This window comes from Oncorhynchus masou, unplaced genomic scaffold (genome assembly GCF_036934945.1).
Source record: "Oncorhynchus masou masou isolate Uvic2021 unplaced genomic scaffold, UVic_Omas_1.1 unplaced_scaffold_1702, whole genome shotgun sequence".
NCBI lineage: Eukaryota > Metazoa > Chordata > Actinopteri > Salmoniformes > Salmonidae > Oncorhynchus > Oncorhynchus masou.
In genome coordinates, this window is record NW_027007177.1 from 80,369 (window position 1) to 101,848 (window position 21,480).

Here is a 21,480-nt window from a genome sequence, read left to right on the forward strand (position 1 = left end):
AGGCCACTAAGGACACCGGACAAATAAAGGGAATCCAGCCTTTACCCTAGTTTCCACGTCAGTTATTGAAATGATCTGCTGTGTTTTTCAGATTTAATCTGCTTCAGACATAAAATCAGAACTCATTATAAGTGTACACAATGGAAGAAAGAGCAACATGAGATAAATTAAGATTTTAAAGAAGAAAATGAAAAAGAGGACGACGCTCTAGGTAACTGACGAGAAATTGTGAGTATTTTGCCAGAGCTGGGTAGTGTAGCCGAGTGGTCTAAGGCGCTGGATTTAGGCTCCAGTCTCTAAGGAGGCGTGGGTTCAAATCCCACCACTGCCAAATTTTTTGAGTTTGTTTGCGCAAGAAATCACATGTTCTGCTTTATTTCAGCGTTTTTACTTTCATGTAGGACCATGCAAGGGAGAAATGAACAAATGTTGTTTGTCACGGATGGGGTTCCAACTCAATTGTGTAGTCCATCGCCGTAACCAATCAGCCATCAAGTCCTGTGCTCTCGTGGTGGCAGTTGCACCTCCTACCAGTGGTTGTTCACGGCAAATCCTTGATTGTAAACAAGAAAAGTTGGGCTGGGCTGTGCGACAACCCAGCAGTCCATTTTAACAGTGGGTAATGTGGCCGGGCTGTCCAGAGAACTGGATTTAAGGATCCATTGTTTCAGAGATGTGGGTTTAAAGTCCACCGCTGCAACGTTTTCTCAACAGTAAACTGGAATGTAATTACAAACAAGGCCACCAAGGACACCGGACAAATAAAGGGAATCCAGCCTTTACCCAAATTCCCACATCTGTTTTTGAAATTATCTGTTGTGTTTTTCAGATTCAATCTGCTTCAGACATAAAAGCATAAACTAATTATAAGTGTACACAATGGAAGAAAGAGCAACATGAGATACATAAAGATTTTAAAGAAGAAAATGAAAAAGAGAACTAGAATACAAGGAAGTGCAGACGCTCTAGGTAACTGACGAGAAAGTGTGAAGAATTTGCCAGAGCTGGGTAGTGCTGCCGAGTGGTCTAAGGCACTGGATTTAGGATCCAGTCTCTAAGGTTGACGTGGGTTCAAATCCCACCACTGCCAATTTTTTGAGTTTGTTTGCGCAAGAAATCACATGTTCTGCTTTATTTCAGCATTTTTACTTTCATGTCGCCCATGCAAGGGAGAAAGGAAGCAATGTTGTGTGTCACGGATGGGGTTCCAACTCAATAGTGTAGTCCATCGCCTTAACCAACCAGCCACCAAGTCCTGTGACCCCGCGGTGGCAGTTGCACCTCCTTCCGGTGGTTGTTCACGTCAAAGCCTTGATTGTAAACAAGGAAAGTTGGGCTGTGCCACGACCCAGCAGTCCATTTTAACAGTGGGTAATGTGGCCGAGCTGTCCAGAGTACTGGATTTAAGGATCCATTCTTTCAGAGATGTGGGTTTAAAGTCCACCGCTGCAACGTTTTCTCAACAGAAAACTGTAATGTTTTTTCAAACAAGGCCACCAAGGACACCGGACAAATAAAGAGAATCCAGCCTTTACCCTAATTCCCACGTCTGTTTTTGAAATTATCTGCTGTGTTTTCCAAATTCAATCTGCTTCAGACATAAAAGCAGAAACTAATTATGTGTACACAATGGAAGAAAGAGCAACATGAGATAAATTAATTAAATTAATTAATTATTGACATTTTTAGTTTATTTATTTATTTATTTCACCTTTATTTAACCAGGAAGGCAAGTTGAGAACAAGTTCTCATTTACAATTGCGACCTGGCCAAGATAAAGCAAAGCAGTTCGACAGATACAACGACACAGAGTTACACATGGAGTAAAACAAACATACAGTCAATAATACAGTATAAACAAGTCTATATACGATGTGAGCAAATGAGGTGAGAAGGGAGGTAAAGGCAAAAAAAGGCCATGGTGGCAAAGTAAATACAATATAGCAAGTAAAACACTGGAATGGTAGATTTGCAATGGAAGAATGTGCAAAGTAGAAATAAAAATAATGGGGTGCAAAGGAGCAAAATAAATAAATCAATTAAATACAGTAGGGAAAGAGGTAGTTGTTTGGGCTAAATTATAGGTGGGCTATGTACAGGTGCAGTAATCTGGGAGCTGCTCTGACAGTTGGTGCTTAAAGCTAGTGAGGGAGATATGTGTTTCCAGTTTCAGAGATTTCTGTAGTTCGTTCCAGTCATTGGCAGCAGAGAACTGGAAGGAAAGGCGGCCAAAGAAATAATTGGTTTTGGGGGTGACGAGAGATATACCTGCTGGAGCGTGTGCTACAGGTGGGAGATGCTATGGTGACCAGCGAGCTGAGATAAGGGGGGACTTTACCTAGCAGGGTCTTGTAGATGACATGGAGCCAGTGGGTTTGGCGACGAGTATGAAGCGAGGGCCAGCCAACGAGAGCGTACAGGTCGCAATGGCGGGTAGTATATGGGGCTTTGGTGACAAAACGGATTGCACTGTGATAGACTGCATCCAATTTGTTGAGTAGGAAATTGGAGGATATTTTGTAAATGACATTGCCAATGTCGAGGATTGGTAGGATGGTCGGTTTTACAAGGGTATGTTTGGCAGCATGAGTGAAGGATACTTTGTTGCGAAATAGGAAGCCAATTCTAGATTTAACTTTGGATTGGATATGTTTGATATGGGTCTGGAAGGAGAGTTTACAGTCTAACCAGACACCTAAGTATTTGTAGTTGTCCACGTATTCTAAGTCAGAGCCGTCCAGAGTAGTGATATTGGACAGGCGGGTAGGTGCAAGTAGCGATCGGTTGAAGAGCATGCATTTAGTTTTACTTGTATTTAAGAGCAATTGGAGGCCACGGAAGGAGAGTTGTATGGCATTGAAGCTTGCCTGGAGGGTTGTTAACACAGTGTCCAAAGAAGGGCCAGAAGTATACAGAATGGTGTCGTCTGCGTAGAGGTGGATCAGAGACTCACAAGCAGCAAGAGCGACCTCATTGATGTATACAGAGAAGAGAGTCGGTCCAAGAATTGAACCCTGTGGCACCCCCATAGAGACTGCCAGAGTTCCGGACAGCAGACCCTCCGATTTAACACACTGAACTCTATCAGAGAAGTAGTTGGTGAACCAGGCGAGGAAATCATTTGAGAAACCAAGGCTGTCGAGTCTGCCGATGAGGATGTGGTGATTGACAGAGTCGAAAGCCTTGGCCAGATCAATGAATACAGCTGCACAGTAATGTTTCTTATCGATGGCGGTTAAGATATCGTTTAGGACCTTGAGCGTGGCTGAGGTGCACCCATGACCAGCTCTGAAACCAGATTGCATAGCAGAGAAGGTATGGTGAGATTCGAAATGGTCGGTAATCTGTTTGTTGACTTGGCTTTCGAAGACCTTAGAAAGGCATGGTAGGATAGATATAGGTCTGTAGCAGTTTGGGTCAAGAGTGTCCCCCCCTTTGAAGAGGGGGATGACCGCAGCTGCTTTCCAATCTTTGGGAATCTCAGACGACACAAAAGAGAGGTAGAACAGGCTAGTAATAGGGGTGGCAACAATTTCGGAAGATAATTTTAGAAAGAAAGGGTCCAGATTGTCTAGCCCGGCTGATTTGTAGGGGTCCAGATTTTGCAGCTCTTTCAGAACATCAGCTGAACGGATTTGGGAGAAGGAGAAATGGGGAAGGCTTGGGCGAGTTGCTGTTGGGGGTGCAGTGCTGTTGACCGGGGTGCAGTGCTGTTGACCGGGGTAGGAGTAGCCAGGTGGAAAGCATGGCCAGCCGTAGAAAAATGCTTATTGAAATTCTCAATTATGGTGGATTTATCAGTGGTGACAGTGTTTCCTATCTTCAGTGCAGCGGGCAGCTGGGAAGAGGTGTTCTTATTCTCCATGGACTTTACAGTGTCCCAGAACTTTTTTGAGTTAGTGTTGCAGGAAGAAACATTTCTGCTTGAAAAAGCTAGCCTTGGCTTTTCAAACTGCCTGTGTATAATGGTTTCTAGCTTTCCTGAACAGCTGCATATCACGGGGGCTGTTCGATGCTAATGCAGAACGCCATAGGATGTTTTTGTGTTGGTTAAGGGAAGTCAGGTCTGGGGAGAACCAAGGGCTATATCTGTTCCTGGTTCTAAATTTCTGTGTAATATTTGTGTTGTGGAGAAATGACCAGGCAGGAGCCGCGAGTACAGTTAGTTTTCATTTAGTCAAAAACCCCTCGTGCTCTACAGTTCCCGGCATTCCAGTGCGCATGTGCATTTCCTATTAGGTGTAGTAACGTAACACTGCCGTAATGCATTACTGCTTAGTAACAACACAGTAACTAATATAAACAGATGTATATCCCAGATACTACACTCCTCCCCCATAGTGTTTAACTCCCAGAGAACAAGGTAAATATGTTAGGTAACTACTAATGCAATATCTGAACAATGCATTCTTAAACATTTTTCAACTACTGGGTTGAAGCAGACTTTTCAGAGCCCAGCACAAATCCAGGGGATTATTCTGCCCCGAAGATGGAGTTTGTGTCCTAATAACTAACCCAGGTAATGTCCTTTTTCTTTCCTTTTATCTAGGACATGTTAAAGTGTTTGTTTTGCTGTCTGTTACCTCCTTAACCAGCTCAACTCACAGGTCAAGCTTTTGAGGTGCCCTTCGCTGTCGAATAGGATATCTCCGCTCCTCCTGGGCTTCCTGTGGTGGGCCAGGTTCGGGTGGAAGGTCAGGCTCTGTCTCTCCCGTACGTCCACAGTCAGGAGAATAGTCCTGGGGGTCGTTATTGTTCTTGTTCTCTCGGCATGTCTCTGCTGGGGCGTTGGACCTCTGCTGGCGATGACCAATTTGGACTTGGTAAGTCAAAGGTCCTCTGCGTTGCAAGATCACACCTGAGTTCCACAGGCGCTTGGGGTGTCTGAAATCACGTACCATCACCCTCTCTTCCTCTTTGAATTCTCTGACAGTCTTTGAGTGTCTGTCATGAGCTTTCATCTGCTGTAGCTGGTGCTTTGCCACAGTGCTTGACAAGTCTGGTTTCAACAATGTCAGGCGGGTTCGTGGTTGGCGTTTCAGAAACAGTTCAACTGGTGTACATTCCGTTACTGTGTGTGGTGTGTTACGGTAAGTAAACAGGAACCGGGGAAGCCTTTGGTGGGTGGGAACAGACTGAACCTCGAGTCTAGTCTTAAAGGTTTGCACGGCTCTCTCCGCTGCTCCGTTTGATGCCGGATGGTAAGGTGGTGACAGGATGTGCCTTACTCCGTTGTTCTTGAGAAACATTTCAAAATCGTTTGAGGTGAACGGGGGGGGGGCATTGTCCGATACGAGCTCCTTGACTAGTCCAAAGGATGCAAACAGGTGTCTGAGAAGATTGATGATTGATGATTGAGAAGATTGATGGTCTTCTAAGCTGTGGTCAGTTGAGTAGGGAACACTTCCATCCACTTGGAATGGACATCGACGACAACAAGGAAATGTTGCTTGTCAATTTCGGCGTAATCAACATGGATGCGTTCCCAAGGTGTAGCAGCCCAGGACCATGGATGAAGATGTGCAGCAGCAGGCTTGTTGCGAACAGCTTCACAAGGTGAGCAGTGGCCTACATGCTGTTGAATGTCCTGATCCAGTCCAGGCCACCACAGATAACTGCGAGCGAGTGCTTTCATTCGAGTGATCCCTGGATGTCCCTCATGCAGGTCAGATAGCAGTCTCCTCTGGAATTTGTGAGGTACCACCACCCTTGATCAGTGGACAACTGGTCTTTCTTGTCGATGAATGGACAAAGGTTATCGTCATTTACGAAGGTTGGCCAACCACCTAATGTTAAGTCCAAGACTTTGGAAAGCACTGGGTCTTTCCTTGTTTCCTCTGCTATGTCAGAAGAAGATATGGGCAGTTCATCAATGAGAGAGATCTGGAAGACTGCTCTATCATCTTCACTGTCGGAGTCACTATTGCATGGTAGTCTTGATAGTGCATCGGCATTTGCGTGATCACTGGATCGTCTGTACTCAATCTCGTAGTCGTAGGCTAACAATATCAGAGCCCAACGCTGCATTCGAAGTGCAGCAGGGGTTGGTATAGCTGATTTTGGTCCAAGGATGGCCAACAGAGGCTTGTGATCTGTCAGCAGTTGAAACTTCCTTCCGTAGAGGTATTTGTGAAACTTCTTCACTCCGAATATTATGCTCAGGGCTTCCTTCTCAATTTGAGCATAATTTTTCTCACTTGGTGACAGAGTCCGTGATGCAAATGCAATAGGGTGTTCTTCACCTGACCGTAGAACATGTGAGATGACGGCTCCTACTCCGTATGGAGATGCATCACACACGAGTCTCAGCTTCATCTCTGTGTTATAGTGGGCAAGCCACTTGCTCTTTAGCAGACGCTGTTTGCAAGTCTTGAATGCTTCTTCGCATTATGGGGACCAATTCCACTTTGCAAGGCCACCAAGGACACCGGACAAATAAAGGGAATCCAGCCTTTACCCTAATTCCCACGTCTGTTTTTGAAATTATCTGCCGTGTTTTCCAAATTCAATCTGCTTCAGACATAAAAGCAGAAACTAATTTTCAGTGTACACAATGGAAGAAACAGCAACATGAGATACATAAAGATTTTAAAGAAGAAAATTAAAAAGAAGACTAAAATACAAGGGAGTGCAGACGCTCTAGGTAACTGACGAGAAAGTGTGAATATTTTTCTACAGCTGGGTAGTGTGGCCGAGCGGTCTAAGGTGCTGGATTTAGGCTCCAGTCTCTAAGGAGGCGTGGGTTCAAATCCCACCACTGCCATCTTTATTGAGTTTGTTTGCGCAAGCTGTCACATGTTCTGCTTTATTTCAGCGTTTTTACTTTCATGTAGGACCATGCAAGGGAGAAAAGAACAAATGTTGTGTGTCACGGATGGGGTTCCAACTCAATAGTGTAGTTCATCGCCTTAACCAATCAGCCACCATGTCCTGTGCTCTCGTGGTGGCAGTTGCACCTCCTACCGGTGGTTGTTCACGTCAAAGCCTTGATTGTAAACAAGGAAAGTTGGGCTGGACTGGGCTGTGTGACGACCAAGCAGTCCATTTTAACAGTGGGTACTGTGGCCAAGCTGTCCAGAGCACTGGATTTAAGCATCCAGTCTTTCAGAGATGTGGGTTCAAATTCCACCGCTGCAACATCTTCTCAACAGAAAACTGTAATGTTTTTTCAAACAAGGCCACCAAGGACACCGGACAAATAAAAGGAATCCAGCCTTTACCCTAATTCCCACGTCTGTTTTTGAAATTATCTGCCGTGTTTTCCAAATTCAATCTGCTTCAGACATAAAAGCAGAAACTAATTTTCAGTGTGCACAATGGAAGAAACAGCAACATGAGATACATAAAGATTTTAAAGAAGAAAATGAAAAAGAGGACTAAAATACAAGGGAGTGCAGACGCTCTAGGTAACTGACGAGAAAGTGCGATTATTTTCCTACAGCTGGGTAGTGTGGCCGAGCGGTCTAAGGCGCTGGATTTAGGCTCCAGTCTCTAAGGAGGCGTGGGTTCAAATCCCACCACTGCCATCTTTATTGAGATTGTTTGCGCAAGCTGTCACATGTTCTGCTTTATTTCAGCGTTTTTACTTTCATGTAGGACCATGCAAGGGAGAAAAGAACAAATGTTGTGTGTCACGGATGGGGTTCCAACTCAATAGTGTAGTTCATCGCCTTAAACAATCAGCCACCAAGTCCTGTGCTCTTGTGCTGGCAGTTGCACCTCCTACCGGTGGTTGTTCATGTCAAAGCCTTGATTGTAAACAAGGAAAGTTGGGATGGGCTGTGTGACGACCAAGCAGTCCATTTTAACAGTGGGTACTGTGGCCAAGCTGTCCAGAGCACTGGATTTAAGGATCCAGTCTTTCAGAGATGTGGGTTCAAATTCCACCGCTGCAACATCTTCTCAACAGAAAACTGTAATGTTTTTTCAAACAAGGCCACCAAGGACACCGGACAAATAAATGGAATCCAGGCCTTACCCTAGTTCCCACTTCTGTTTTTGAAATTATCTGCCGTGTTTTCCAAATTCAATCTGCTTCAGACATAAAAGCAGAAACTAATTTTCAGTGTGCACAATGGAAGAAACAGCAACATGAGATACATAAAGATTTTAAAGAAGAAAATTAAAAAGAAGACTAAAATACAAGGGAGTGCAGACGCTCTAGGTAACTGACGAGAAAGTGAGAATATTATTCTACAGCTGGGTAGTGTGGCCGAGCGGTCTAAGGCGCTGGATTTAGGCTCCAGTCTCTAAGGAGGCGTGGGTTCAAATCCCACCACTGCCATATTTATTGAGATTGTTTGCGCAAGCTGTCACATGTTCTGCTTTATTTCAGCGTTTTTACTTTCATGTAGGACCATGCAAGGGAGAAAAGAACAAATGTTGTGTGTCACGGATGGGGTTCCAACTCAATAGTGTAGTTCATCGCCTTAACCAATCAGCCACCATGTCCTGTGCTCTCGTGGTGGCAGTTGCACCTCCTACCGGTGGTTGTTCACGTCAAAGCCTTGATTGTAAACAAGGAAAGTTGGGCTGGACTGGGCTGTGTGACGACCAAGCAGTCCATTTTAACAGTGGGTACTGTGGCCAAGCTGTCCAGAGCACTGGATTTAAACATCCAGTCTTTCAGAGATGTGGGTTCAAATTCCACCGCTGCAACATCTTCTCAACAGAAAACTGTAATGTTTTTTCAAACAAGGCCACCAAGGACACCGGACAAATAAAAGGAATCCAGCCTTTACCCTAATTCCCACGTCTGTTTTTGAAATTATCTGCCGTGTTTTCCAAATTCAATCTGCTTCAGACATAAAAGCAGAAACTAATTTTCAGTGTGCACAATGGAAGAAACAGCAACATGAGATACATAAAGATTTTAAAGAAGAAAATGAAAAAGAAGACGATAATACAAGGAAGTGCAGATGCCCTAGGTAACTGACGAGAAAGTGTGAATATTTTCCCAGAGCTGGGTAGTGTGGCCGAGCGGTCTAAGGCGCTGGATTAAGGCTCCAGTCTCTAAGGAGGCGTGGGTTCAAATCCCACCACTGCCATCTTTATTGAGTTTGTTTGCGCAATCTGTCACATGTTCTGCTTTATTTCAGCGTTTTTACTTTCATGTAGGGCCATGCAAGGGAGAAAAGAACAAATGTTGTGTGTCACGGATGGGGTTCCAACTCAATAGTGTAGTTCATCGCCTTTACCAATCAGCCACCATGTCCTGTGCTCTCGTGGTGGCAGTTGCACCTCCTACCGGTGGTTGTTCACGTCAAAGCCTTGATTGTAAACAAGGAAAGTTGGGACTGGGCTGTGTGACGACCAAGCAGTCCATTTTAACAGTGGGTACTGTGGCCAAGCTGTCCAGACCACTGGATTTAAACATCCAGTCTTTCAGAGATGTGGGTTCAAATTCCACCGCTGCAACATCTTCTCAACAGAAAACTGTAATGTTTTTTCAAACAAGGCCACCAAGGACACCGGACAAATAAAAGGAATCCAGCCTTTACCCTAATTCCCATGTCTGTTTTTGAAATTATCTGCCGTGTTTTCCAAATTCAATCTGCTTCAGACATAAAAGCAGAAACTAATTTTCAGTGTAATGTGCACAATGGAAGAAACAGCAACATGAGATACATAAAGATTTTAAAGAAGAAAATTAAAAAGAAGACTAAAATACAAGGGAGTGCAGACGCTCTAGGTAACTGACGAGAAAGTGTTAATTTTTTTCTACAGCTGGGTAGTGTGGCTGAGCAGTCTAAGGTGCTGGATTAAGGTTCCAGTCTCTAAGGAGATGTGGGTTCAAATCCCACCACTGCCATCTTTATTGAGATTGTTTGCGCAAGCTGTCACATGTTCTGCTTTATTTCAGTGTTTTTACTTTCATGTTGGACCATGCAAGGGAGAAAAGAACAAATGTTGTGTGTCACGGATGGGGTTCCAACTCAATAGTGTAGTTAATCGCCTTAACCAATCAGCCACCATGTCCTGTGCTCTCGTGGTGGCAGTTGCACCTCCTACCGGTGGTTGTTCACGTCAAAGCCTTGATTGTAAACAAGGAAGGTTGGGCTGGGCTGGGCTGTGTGACGACCAAGCAGTCAATTTTAACAGTGGGTACTGTGGCCAAGCTGTCCAGAGCACTGGATTTAAGCATCCAGTCTTTCAGAGATGTGGGTTCAAATTCCACCGCTGCAACATCTTCTCAACAGAAAACTGTAATGTTTTTTCAAACAAGGCCACCAAGGACACCGGACAAATAAAAGGAATCCAGCCTTTACCCTAATTCCCATGTCTGTTTTTGAAATTATCTGCCGTGTTTTCCAAATTCAATCTGCTTCAGACATAAAAGCAGAAACTAATTTTCTAATGTGCACAATGGAAGAAACAGCAACATGAGATACATAAAGATTTTAAAGAAGAAAATGAAAAAGAAGACTAAAATACAAGGAAGTGCAGACGCCCTAGGTAACTGACGAGAAAGTGTGAATATTTTTCCAGAGCTGGGTAGTGTGGCCGAGCGGTCTAAGGCGCTGGATTAAGGCTCCAGTCTCTAAGGAGGCGTGGGTTCAAATCCCACCACTGCCATATTTATTGAGATTGTTTGCGCAAGCTGTCACATGTTCTGCTTTATTTCAGCGTTTTTACTTTCATGTAGGATCATGCAAGGGAGAATAGAACAAAATTTGTGTGTCACGGATGGGGTTCCAACTCAATAGTGTAGTTCATCGCCTTAAACAATCAGCCACCAAGTCCTGTGCTCTTGTGCTGGCAGTTGCACCTCCTTCCGGTGGTTGTTCATGTCAAAGCCTTGATGGTAAACAAGGAAAGTTGGGCTGAGCAAGGCGACGACCCAGCAGTCCATTTTAACAGTGGGTAATGTGGCCGAGCTGTCCAGAGTACTGGATTTAAGGATCCATTCTTTCAGAGATGTGGGTTTAAAGTCCACCGCTGCAACATTTCTCAACAGAAAACTGTAATGTAATTCCAAACAAGGCCACCAAGGACACCGGACAAATAAAGGAATCCAGTTCTTACCCTAGTTCCCACTTCTGTTTTTGAAATTATCTGCTGTGTTTTTCAAATTCAATCTGCTTCAGACATAAAAGCAGAAACAAATTTTCAGTGTACACAATGGAAGAAACAGCAACATGAGATAAATTAAGATTTTTAAAAAGAGAATTAAGAGCAACATGAGATACATAAATATTTTAAAGAAGAAAATGAAAAAGAGGACGAAAATACAAGGAAGTGCAGACGCCCTATGTAACTGACGAGAAAGTGTGAATATTTTTCCAGAGCTGGGTAGTGTGGCCGAGCGGTCTAAGGCGCTGGATTAAGGCTCCAGTCTCTAAAGAGGCGTGGGTTCAAATCCCACCACTGCCATCTTTATTGAGTTTGTTTGCGCAATCTGTCACATGTTCTGCTTTATTTCAGCGTTTTTACTTTCATGTAGGGCCATGCAAGGGAGAAAAGAACAAATGTTGTGTCACGGATGGGGTTCCAACTCAATAGTGTATTTCATCGCCTTAACCAATCAGCCACCATGTCCTGTGCTCTCGTGATGGCAGTTGCACCTCCTACCGGTGGTTGTTCACGTCAAAGCCTTGATTGTAAACAAGGAAAGTTGGGCAGGACTGGGCTGTGTGACGACCAAGCAGTCCATTTTAACAGTGGGTACTGTGGCCAAGCTGTCCAGAGCACTGGATTTAAGCATCCAGTCTTTCAGAGATGTGGGTTCAAATTCCACCGCTGCAACATCTTCTCAACAGAAAACTGTAATGTTTTTTCAAACAAGGCCACCAAGGACACCGGACAAATAAATGGAATCCAGCCTTTACCCTAATTCCCATGTATGTTTTTGAAATTATCTGCCGTGTTTTCCAAATTCAATCTGCTTCAGACATAAAAGCAGAAACTAATTTTCTAATGTGCACAATGGAAGAAACAGCAACATGAGATACATAAAGATTTTAAAGAAGAAAATTAAAAACAAGACTAAAATACAAGGGAGTGCAGACGCTCTAGTAACTGACGAGAAAGTGTGATTTTTTTTCTACAGCTGGGTAGTGTGGCTGAGCGGTCTAAGGTGCTGGATTAAGGCTCCAGTCTCTAAGGAGGCGTGGGTTCAAATCCCACCACTGCCATCTTTATTGAGTTTGTTTGCGCAAGCTGTCACATGTTCTGCTTTATTTCAGCGTTTTTACTTTCATGTAGGACCATGCAAGGGAGAAAAGAACAAATGTTGTGTGTCACGGATGGGGTTCCAACTCAATAGTGTAGTTCATCGCCTTAACCAATCAGCCACCATGTCCTGTGCTCTCGTGGTGGCAGTTGCACCTCCTACCGGTGGTTGTTCACGTCAAAGCCTTGATTGTAAACAAGGAAAGTTGGGCTGGACTGGGCTGTGTGACGACCAAGCAGTCCATTTTAACAGTGGGTACTGTGGCAAAGCTGTCCAGAGCACTGGATTTAAACATCCAGTCTTTCAGAGATGTGGGTTCAAATTCCACCGCTGCAACATCTTCTCAACAGAAAACTGTAATGTTTTTTCAAACAAGGCCACCAAGGACACCGGACAAATAAAAGGAATCCAGCCTTTACCCTAATTCCAACGTCTGTTTTTGAAATTATCTGCCGTGTTTTCCAAATTCAATCTGCTTCAGACATAAAAGCAGAAACTAATTTTCAGTGTGCACAATGGAAGAAACAGCAACATGAGATACATAAAGATTTTAAAGAAGAAAATGAAAAAGAAGACGATAATACAAGGAAGTGCAGATGCCCTAGGTAACTGACGAGAAAGTGTGAATATTTTTCCACAGCTGGGTAGTGTGGCCGAGCGGTCTAATGCGCTGGTTTAAGGCTCCAGTCTCTAAGGAGGCGTGGGTTCAAATCCCACCACTGCCATCTTTATTGAGTTTGTTTGCGCAAGCTGTCACATGTTCTGCTTTATTTCAGCGTTTTTACTTTCATGTAGGACCATGCAAGGGAGAAAAGAACAAATGTTGTGTGTCACGGATGGGGTTCCAACTCAATAGTGTAGTTCATCGCCTTAACCAATCAGCCACCATGTCCTGTGCTCTTGTGTGGCAGTTGCACCTCCTTCCGGTGGTTGTTCACGTCAAAGCCTTGATTGTAAACAAGGAAAGTTGGGATGGAGCTGTGTGACGACCAAGCAGTCCATTTTAACAGTGGGTACTGTGGCCAAGCTGTCCAGAGCACTGGATTTAAGCATCCAGTCTTTCAGAGATGTGGGTTCAAATTCCACCGCTGCAACATCTTCTCAACAGAAAACTGTAATGTTTTTTCAAACAAGGCCACCAAGGACACCGGACAAATAAAAGGAATCCAGTTTTACCCTAATTCCCACGTCTGTTTTTGAAATTATCTGCTGTGTTTTCCAAATTCAATCTGCTTCAGACATAAAAGCAGAAACTAATTTTCAGTGTGCACAATGGAAGAAACAGCAACATGAGATACATAAAGATTTTAAAGAAGAAAATGACGGAAAAAGCAACATGAGATACATAAAATTTTAAAGAAGGAAAATACAAGGAAGTGCAGACGCCCTAGGTAACTGACGAGAAAGTGTGAATATTTTTCCAGAGCTGGGTAGTGTGGCCGAGCAGTCTAAGGCGCTGGATTAAGGCTCCAGTCTCTAAAGAGGCGTGGGTTCAAATCCCACCACTGCCATCTTTATTGAGTTTGTTTGCGCAATCTGTCACATGTTCTGCTTTATTTCAACTTTTTTTACTTTCATGTAGGGCCATGCAAGGGAGAAAAGAACAAATGTTGTGTGTCACGGATGGGGTTCCAACTCAAGAGTGAATTCCATCGCCTGAACCAATCAGCCACCAAGTCCTGTGCTCTTGTGGTGGCAGTTGCACCTCCTACCGGTGGTTGTTCACGTCAAAGCCTTGATTGTAAACAAGGAAAGTTGGGACTGGGCTGTGTGACGACCAAGCAGTCCATTTTAACAGTGGGTACTGTGGCCAAGCTGTCCAGACCACTGGATTTAAACATCCAGTCTTTCAGAGATGTGGGTTCAAATTCCACCGCTGCAACATCTTCTCAACAGAAAACTGTAATGTTTTTTCAAACAAGGCCACCAAGGACACCGGACAAATAAAAGGAATCCAGCCTTTACCCTAATTCCCATGTCTGTTTTTGAAATTATCTGCCCTGTTTTCCAAATTCAATCTGCTTCAGACATAAAAGCAGAAACTAATTTTCTAATGTGCACAATGGAAGAAACAGCAACATGAGATACATAAAGATTTTAAAGAAGAAAATTAAAAAGAAGACTAAAATACAAGGGAGTGCAGACGCTCTAGGTAACTGACGAGAAAGTGTTAATTTTTTTCTACAGCTGGGTAGTGTGGCTGAGCAGTCTAAGGTGCTGGATTAAGGTTCCAGTCTCTAAGGAGATGTGGGTTCAAATCCCACCACTGCCATCTTTATTGAGATTGTTTGCGCAAGCTGTCACATGTTCTGCTTTATTTCAGCGTTTTTACTTTCATGTAGGACCATGCAAGGGAGAAAAGAACAAATGTTGTGTGTCACGGATGGGGTTCCAACTCAATAGTGTAGTTCATCGCCTTAACCAATCAGCCACCATGTCCTGTGCTCTCGTGGTGGCAGTTGCACCTCCTACCGGTGGTTGTTCACGTCAAAGCCTTGATTGTAAACAAGGAAAGTTGGGCTGGGCTGGGCTGTGTGACGACCAAGCAGTCCATTTTAACAGTGGGTACTGTGGCCAAGCTGTCCAGAGCACTGGATTTAAGCATCCAGTCTTTCAGAGATGTGGGTTCAAATTCCACCGCTGCAACATCTTCTCAACAGAAAACTGTAATGTTTTTTCAAACAAGGCCACCAAGGACACCGGACAAATAAATGGAATCCAGCCTTTACCCTAATTCCCATGTATGTTTTTGAAATTATCTGCCGTGTTTTCCAAATTCAATCTGCTTCAGACATAAAAGCAGAAACTAATTTTCAGTGTGCACAATGGAAGAAACAGCAACATGAGATACATAAAGATTTTAAAGAAGAAAATGAAAAAGAAGACTAAAATACAAGGGAGTGCAGACGCCCTAGGTAACTGACGAGAAAGTGTGAATAATTTGCCAGAGCTGGGTAGTGTGGCCGAGCGGTCTAAGGCGCTGGATTTAGGCTCCAGTCTCTAAGGAGGCGTGGGTTCAAATCCCACCACTGCCATCTTTATTGAGTTTGTTTGTGCAAGCTGTCACATGTTCTGCTTTATTTCAGCGTTTTTACTTTCATGTAGGGCCATGCAAGGGAGAAAAGAACAAATGTTGTGTGTCACGGATGGGGTTCCAACTCAATAGTGTAGTCCATCGCCTTAACCAACCAGCCACCATGTCCTGTGCTCTTGTGCTGGCAGTTGCACCTCCTTCCGGTGGTTGTTCATGTCAAAGCCTTGATTGTAAACAAGGAAAGTTGGGATGGAGCTGTGTGACGACCAAGCAGTCCATTTTAACAGTGGGTACTGTGGCCAAGCTGTCCAGAGCACTGGATTTAAGCATCCATTCTTTCAGAGATGTGGGTTCAAATTCCACCGCTGCAACATTTTCTCAACAGAAAACTGTAATGTTTTTCAAACAAGGCCACCAAGGACACCGGACAAATAAAGGAATCCAGTTTTACCCTAATTCCCACTTCTGTTTTTGAAATTATCTGCCGTGTTTTCCAAATTCAATCTGCTTCAGACATAAAAGCAGAAACTAATTTTCAGTGTGCACAATGGAAGAAACAGCAACATGAGATACATAAATATTTTAAAGAAGAAAATGAAAAGAAGACAAAAATACAAGGAAGTGCAGACGCCCTAGGTAACTGACGAGAAAGTGTGAATATTTTTCAAGAGCTGGGTAGTGTGGCTGAGTGGTCTAAGGCGCTGGATTAAGGCTCCAGTCTCTAAGGAGGCGTGGGTTCAAATCCCACCACTGCCATCTTTATTGAGATTGTTTGCGCAAGCTGTCACATGTTCTGCTTTATTTCAGCGTTTTTACTTTCATGTAGGACCATGCAAGGGAGAAAAGAACAAATGTTGTGTGTCACGGATGGGGTTCCAACTCAATAGTGTAGTTAATCGCCTTAACCAATCAGCCACCATGTCCTGTGCTCTCGTGGTGGCAGTTGCACCTCCTACCGGTGGTTGTTCACGTCAAAGCCTTGATTGTAAACAAGGAAGGTTGGGCTGGGCTGGGCTGTGTGACGACCAAGCAGTCAATTTTAACAGTGGGTACTGTGGCCAAGCTGTCCAGAGCACTGGATTTAATCATCCAGTCTTTCAGAGATGTGGGTTCAAATTCCACCGCTGCAACATCTTCTCAACAGAAAACTGTAATGTTTTTTCAAACAAGGCCACCAAGGACACCCGACAAATAAAAGGAATCCAGCCTTTACCCTAATTCCCATGTCTGTTTTTGAAATTATCTGCCGTGTTTTCCAAATTCAATCTGCTTCAGACATAAAAGCAGAAACTAATTTTCAGTGTGCACAATGGAAGAAACAGCAACATGAGATACATAAAGATTTTAAAGAAGAAAATTAAAAAGAAGACTAAAATACAAGGGAGTGCAGACGCTCTAGGTAACTGACGAGAAAGTGTTAATTTTTTTCTACAGCTGGATAGTGTGGCTGAGCAGTCTAAGGTGCTGGATTAAGGTTCCAGTCTCTAAGGAGGCGTGGGTTCAAATCCCACCACTGCCATCTTTATTGAGATTGTTTGCGCAAGCTGTCACATGTTCTGTTTTATTTCAGCGTTTTTACTTTCATGTAGGACCATGCAAGGGAGCAAAGAACAAATGTGTGTGTCACGGATGGGGTTCCAACTCAATAGTGTATTTCATCGCCTTAACCAATCAGCCACCATGTCCTGTGCTCTCGTGATGGCAGTTGCACCTCCTACCGGTGGTTGTTCACGTCAAAGCCTTGATTGTAAACAAGGAAAGTTGGGCAGGACTGGGCTGTGTGACGACCAAGCAGTCCATTTTAACAGTGGGTACTGTGGCCAAGCTGTCCAGACCACTGGATTTAAACATCCAGTCTTTCAGAGATGTGGGTTCAAATTCCACCGCTGCAACATCTTCTCAACAGAAAACTGTAATGTTTTTTCAAACAAGGCCACCAAGGACACCGGACAAATAAAAGGAATCCAGCCTTTACCCTAATTCCCATGTCTGTTTTTGAAATTATCTGCCGTGTTTTCCAAATTCAATCTGCTTCAGACATAAAAGCAGAAACTAATTTTCTAATGTGCACAATGGAAGAAACAGCAACATGAGATACATAAAGATTTTAAAGAAGAAAATTAAAAAGAAGACTAAAATACAAGGGAGTGCAGACGCTCTAGGTAACTGACGAGAAAGTGCAAACATTTTTCTACAGCTGGGTAGTGTGGCCGAGTGGTCTAAGGTGCTGGATTTAGGCTCCAGTCTCTAAGGAGGTGTGGATTCAAATCCCACCACTGCCATATTTATTGAGATTGTTTGCGCAAGCTGTCACATGTTCTGCTTTATTTCAGCATTTTTACTTTCATGTAGGACCATGCAAGGGAGAAAAGAACAAATGTTGTGTGTCACGGATGGGGTTCCAACTCAATAGTGTAGTTCATCGCCTTAACCAATCAGCCACCATGTCCTGTGCTCTCGTGGTGGCAGTTGCACCTCCTACCGGTGGTTGTTCACGTCAAAGCCTTGATTGTAAACAAGGAAAGTTGGGCTGGACTGGGCTGTGTGACGACCAAGCAGTCCATTTTAACAGTGGGTACTGTGGCCAAGCTGTCCAGAGCACTGGATTTAAACATCCAGTCTTTCAGAGATGTGGGTTCAAATTCCACCGCTGCAACATCTTCTCAACAGAAAACTGTAATGTTTTTTCAAACAAGGCCACCAAGGACACCGGACAAATAAAAGGAATCCAGCCTTTACCCTAATTCCCACGTCTGTTTTTGAAATTATCTGCCGTGTTTTCCAAATTCAATCTGCTTCAGACATAAAAGCAGAAACTAATTTTCTAATGTGCACAATGGAAGAAATAGCAACATGAGATACATAAAGATTTTAAAGAAGAAAATGAAAAAGAAGTCTAAAATACAAGGAAGTGCAGACGCTCTAGGTAACTGACGAGAAAGTGTGAATGTTTTTCCAGTGCTGGGTAGTGTGGCTAAGCGGTCTAAGGCGCTGGATTAAGGCTCCAGTCTCTAAGGAGGCGTGGGTTCAAATCCCACTACTGCCATCTTTATTGAGTTTGTTTGCGCAAGCTGTCACATGTTCTGCTTTATTTCAGCGTTTTTACTTTCATGTAGGGCCATGCAAGGGAGCAAAGAACAAATGTTGTGTGTCAAGGATGGGGTTCCAACTCAATAGTGTAGTCCATCGCCTTAACCAACCAGCTACCAAGTCCTGTGCTCTTGTGCTGGCAGTTGCAGGTGGTTGTTCATGTCAAAGCCTTGATGGTAAACAAGGAAAGTTGGGATGAGCAAGGCGACGACCCAGCAGTCCATTTTAACAGTGAGTAATGTGGCCGAGCTGTCCAGAGTACTGGATTTAAGGATCCATTCTTTCAGAGATGTGGGTTTAAAGTCCACCCATGCAACATTTTCTCAACAGAAAACTGTAATGTAATTCCAAACAAGGCCACCAAGGACACCAGACAAATAAAGGGAATCCAGTTCTTACCCTAGTTCCCACTTCTGTTTTTGAAATTATCTGCTGTGTTTTTCAAATTCAATCTGCTTCAGACATAAAAGCAGAAACAAATTTTCAGTGTACACAATGCAAGAAAGAGCAACATGAGATAAATTAAGATTTTTAAAAGAGAATCAAAAAAAGACGGAAGCAAGAGCAACATGAGATACATAAATATTTTAAAGAAGAAAATGAAAAAGAAGAAGAAAATACAAGGAAGTGCAGACGCCCTAGGTAACTGACGAGAAAGTGTGAATATTTTTACAGAGCTGGGTAGTGTGGCCGAGCGGTCTAAGGCGCTGGATTAAGGCTCCAGTCTCTAAGGAGGCGTGGGTTCAAATCCCACCACTGCCATCTTTATTGAGTTTGTTTGTGCAAGCTGTCACATGTTCTGCTTTATTTCAGTGTTTTTACTTTCATGTAGGGCCATGCAAGGGAGAAAAGAACAAATGTTGTGTGTCACGGATGGGGTTCCAACTCAATAGTGTAGTCCATCGCCTTAACCAACCAGCTACCAAGTCCTGTGCTCTTGTGCTGGCAGTTGCACCTCCTTCCGGTGGTTGTTCATGTCAAAGCCTTGATGGTAAACAAGGAAAGTTGGGATGAGCAAGGCTGTGACGACCCAGCAGTCCATTTTAACAGTGGGTAATGTGGCCGAGCTGTCCAGAGTACTGGATTTAAGGATCCATTCTTTCAGAGATGTGGGTTTAAAGTCCACCGCTGCAACGTTTTCTCAACAGAAAACTGTAATGTAATTCCAAACAAGGCCACCAAGGACACCAGACAAATAAAGGGAATCCAGGCCTTACCCTAGTTCCCACTTCTGTTTTTGAAATTATCTGCTGTGTTTTTCAAATTCAATCTGCTTCAGACATAAAAGCAGAAACAAATTTTCAGTGTACACAATGCAAGAAAGAGCAACATGAGATAAATTAAGATTTTTAAAAAGAGAATCAAAAAAAGATGACGGAAGCAAGAGCAACATGAGATACATAAATATTTTAAAGAAGAAAATGAAAAAGAAGACTAAAATACAAGGAAGTGCAGACGCCCTAGGTAACTGACGAGAAAGTGTGAATATTTTTCCAGAGCTGGGTAGTGTGGCCGAGCGGTCTAAGGCGCTGGATTAAGGCTCCAGTCTCTAAGGAGGCGTGGGTTCAAATCCCACCACTGCCATCTTTATTGAGTTTGTTTGCGCAATCTGTCACATGTTCTGCTTTATTTCAGCGTTTTTACTTTCATGTAGGGCCATGCAAGGGAGAAAAGAACAAATGTTGTGTGTCACGGATGGGGTTCCAACTCAATAGTGTAGTCCATCGCCTTAACCAACCAGCTACCAAGTCCTGTGCTCTTGTGCTGGCAGTTGCACCTCCTTCCGGTGGTTGTTCATGTCAAAGCCTTGATGGTAAACAAGGAAAGTTGGGCTGAGCAAGGCGACGACCCAGCAGTCCATTTTAACAGTGGGTAATGTGGCCGAGCTGTCCAGAGTACTGGATTTAAGGATCCATTCTTTCAGAGATGTGGGTTTAAAGTCCACCGCTGCAACGTTTTCTCAACAGAAAACTGTAATGTAATTCCAAACAAGGCCACCAAGGACACCAGACAAATAAAGGGAATCCAGGCCTTACCCTAGTTCCCACTTCTGTTTTTGAAATTATCTGCTGTGTTTTTCAAATTCAATCTGCTTCAGACATAAAAGCAGAAACAAATTTTCAGTGTACACAATGCAAGAAAGAGCAACATGAGATAAATTAAGATTTTTAAAAAGAGAATCAAAAAAAGATGACGGAAGCAAGAGCAACATGAGATACATAAATATTTTAAAGAAGAAAATGAAAAAGAAGACGAAAATACAAGGAAGTGCAGACGCCCTAGGTAACTGACGAGAAAGTGTGAATATATTTCCAGAGCTGGGTAGTGTGGCCAAGTGGTCTAAGGTGCTGGAGTAAGGCTCCAGTCTCTAACGAGGTGTGGGTTCAAATCCCATCAGATTGTTTGCCATCTTTTTGAGTTTGTTTGGACCATGCAAGGGAGAAAAGCAATCTGTCACATTTTCTGCTTTATTTCAGCGGTGGTTTTACTTTCATGTAAAGGGCCATGCACTGGGGTAGCACGGGTAGTCCATTTTCACAGAGCTGGGGCGTGGCCAAGCTGGCGCTGGATTAAGGCTCCAGTCTCCAAGGACACCGGACAAATAAAGGGAATCCAGGCCTTGCCTAGTTCCCACTTCTGTTTTTGAAATTATCTGCTGTGTTTTTCAAATTCAATCTGCTTCAGACATAAAAGCAGAAACAAATTTTCAGTGTACACAATGCAAGAAAGAGCAACATGAGATAAATTAAGATTTTTAAAAAGAGAATCAGAAAAAAGATGACAATGGAAGAAAGAGCAACATGAGATACATAAATATTTTAAAGAAGAAAATGAAAAAGAAGACTAAAATACAAGGAAGTGCAAACGCTCTAGGTAACTGATGAGAAAGTTTGAATTTGTTCCAGATCTGGGTAGTGTGGCCGAGCGGTCTAAGGCGCTGGATTAAGGCTCCAGTCTCTAAGGAGGCGTGGGTTCAAATCCCACCACTGCCATCTTTATTGAGTTTGTTTGCGCAAGCTGTCACATGTTCTGCTTTATTTCAGCGTTTTTACTTTCATGTAGGGCCATGCAAGGGAGAAAAGAACAAATGTTGTGTGTCACGGATGGGGTTCCAACTCAATAGTGTAGTCCATCGCCTTAACCAACCAGCTACCAAGTCCTGTGCTCTTGTGCTGGCAGTTGC

General features: G+C 43.5%; 16 non-coding genes across 16 annotated transcripts; all 16 read left to right on the plus strand.

The window, feature by feature from the left end:
* The first annotated feature begins 249 nt into the window (after nt 1-249).
* On the plus strand, nt 250-331 carry trnal-uag (transfer RNA leucine (anticodon UAG)). Its single transcript has one exon. It is a non-coding gene; the product is annotated as a tRNA-Leu (tRNA).
* Nucleotides 332-6,681: 6,350 nt separating this feature from the next.
* trnal-uag (transfer RNA leucine (anticodon UAG)) lies at nt 6,682-6,763 on the plus strand. The gene has a single exon. It is a non-coding gene; the product is annotated as a tRNA-Leu (tRNA).
* Nucleotides 6,764-7,444: 681 nt separating this feature from the next.
* Nucleotides 7,445-7,526, plus strand: trnal-uag (transfer RNA leucine (anticodon UAG)). The gene has a single exon. It is a non-coding gene; the product is annotated as a tRNA-Leu (tRNA).
* Nucleotides 7,527-8,202: 676 nt separating this feature from the next.
* On the plus strand, nt 8,203-8,284 carry trnal-uag (transfer RNA leucine (anticodon UAG)). Its single transcript has one exon. It is a non-coding gene; the product is annotated as a tRNA-Leu (tRNA).
* A 681-nt stretch (nt 8,285-8,965) lies between these two features.
* trnal-aag (transfer RNA leucine (anticodon AAG)) lies at nt 8,966-9,047 on the plus strand. Its single transcript has one exon. It is a non-coding gene; the product is annotated as a tRNA-Leu (tRNA).
* Nucleotides 9,048-10,493: 1,446 nt separating this feature from the next.
* Nucleotides 10,494-10,575, plus strand: trnal-aag (transfer RNA leucine (anticodon AAG)). The gene has a single exon. It is a non-coding gene; the product is annotated as a tRNA-Leu (tRNA).
* Nucleotides 10,576-11,291: 716 nt separating this feature from the next.
* On the plus strand, nt 11,292-11,373 carry trnal-aag (transfer RNA leucine (anticodon AAG)). The gene has a single exon. It is a non-coding gene; the product is annotated as a tRNA-Leu (tRNA).
* A 679-nt stretch (nt 11,374-12,052) lies between these two features.
* trnal-aag (transfer RNA leucine (anticodon AAG)) lies at nt 12,053-12,134 on the plus strand. The gene has a single exon. It is a non-coding gene; the product is annotated as a tRNA-Leu (tRNA).
* A 1,467-nt stretch (nt 12,135-13,601) lies between these two features.
* On the plus strand, nt 13,602-13,683 carry trnal-aag (transfer RNA leucine (anticodon AAG)). Its single transcript has one exon. It is a non-coding gene; the product is annotated as a tRNA-Leu (tRNA).
* Nucleotides 13,684-15,125: 1,442 nt separating this feature from the next.
* On the plus strand, nt 15,126-15,207 carry trnal-uag (transfer RNA leucine (anticodon UAG)). The gene has a single exon. It is a non-coding gene; the product is annotated as a tRNA-Leu (tRNA).
* A 673-nt stretch (nt 15,208-15,880) lies between these two features.
* trnal-aag (transfer RNA leucine (anticodon AAG)) lies at nt 15,881-15,962 on the plus strand. The gene has a single exon. It is a non-coding gene; the product is annotated as a tRNA-Leu (tRNA).
* A 1,444-nt stretch (nt 15,963-17,406) lies between these two features.
* On the plus strand, nt 17,407-17,488 carry trnal-uag (transfer RNA leucine (anticodon UAG)). The gene has a single exon. It is a non-coding gene; the product is annotated as a tRNA-Leu (tRNA).
* A 682-nt stretch (nt 17,489-18,170) lies between these two features.
* On the plus strand, nt 18,171-18,252 carry trnal-aag (transfer RNA leucine (anticodon AAG)). The gene has a single exon. It is a non-coding gene; the product is annotated as a tRNA-Leu (tRNA).
* A 724-nt stretch (nt 18,253-18,976) lies between these two features.
* trnal-aag (transfer RNA leucine (anticodon AAG)) lies at nt 18,977-19,058 on the plus strand. Its single transcript has one exon. It is a non-coding gene; the product is annotated as a tRNA-Leu (tRNA).
* A 740-nt stretch (nt 19,059-19,798) lies between these two features.
* trnal-aag (transfer RNA leucine (anticodon AAG)) lies at nt 19,799-19,880 on the plus strand. Its single transcript has one exon. It is a non-coding gene; the product is annotated as a tRNA-Leu (tRNA).
* A 1,327-nt stretch (nt 19,881-21,207) lies between these two features.
* trnal-aag (transfer RNA leucine (anticodon AAG)) lies at nt 21,208-21,289 on the plus strand. Its single transcript has one exon. It is a non-coding gene; the product is annotated as a tRNA-Leu (tRNA).
* Nucleotides 21,290-21,480: the final 191 nt, after the last annotated feature.